This window comes from Colobus angolensis, unplaced genomic scaffold (genome assembly GCF_000951035.1).
Source record: "Colobus angolensis palliatus isolate OR3802 unplaced genomic scaffold, Cang.pa_1.0 Scaffold157, whole genome shotgun sequence".
NCBI classification, from domain to species: domain Eukaryota; kingdom Metazoa; phylum Chordata; class Mammalia; order Primates; family Cercopithecidae; genus Colobus; species Colobus angolensis.
The window spans coordinates 1,941,177-1,941,642 of record NW_012114677.1 but is presented as its reverse complement, the minus strand read 5'-3'; the positions used below and the strand labels follow the sequence as shown (position 1 = coordinate 1,941,642).

Genomic DNA, 466 nt, shown 5'->3' with positions numbered 1-466 from the left:
CAACGCAGGACCAACACAGGACCAACGCAGGACCAACACAGATCAACGCAGGACCAACACGGGACCAACACAAGACCAACACGGGACCAACACAAGGTCAACACGGGACCAACACAGGGTCAACATGGGACCAACACAGGATCAACACAAGACCAACACGGGACCAACGCAAGGTCAACACGGGACCAACGCAAGGTCAACACGGAACCAACAGGGTCAACACGGGACCAACATAGGGTCAGCACGGGACCAACACAGGATCAACACAGGACCAACACAGGATCAACACAGGACCAACACGGGACCAACACAAGACCAACACGGGACCAACACAATGTCAACACGGGACCTACATAGGACCAACACAGGGTCAATGCAGGACCAACACAGGATCAACACAGGACCAACACAGATCAACACAGGACCAACATGGGACCAACACGGGACCAACACAATGTCAACACGG

General features: G+C 54.3%; 1 protein-coding gene across 1 annotated transcript in view; it reads right to left on the bottom strand.

The window, feature by feature from the left end:
- RNF212 (ring finger protein 212) overlaps positions 1–466 on the bottom strand; it is a 57,315-nt gene that overhangs the window by 28,168 nt on the left and 28,681 nt on the right. The gene's annotated exons all lie outside the window — the stretch shown is intronic.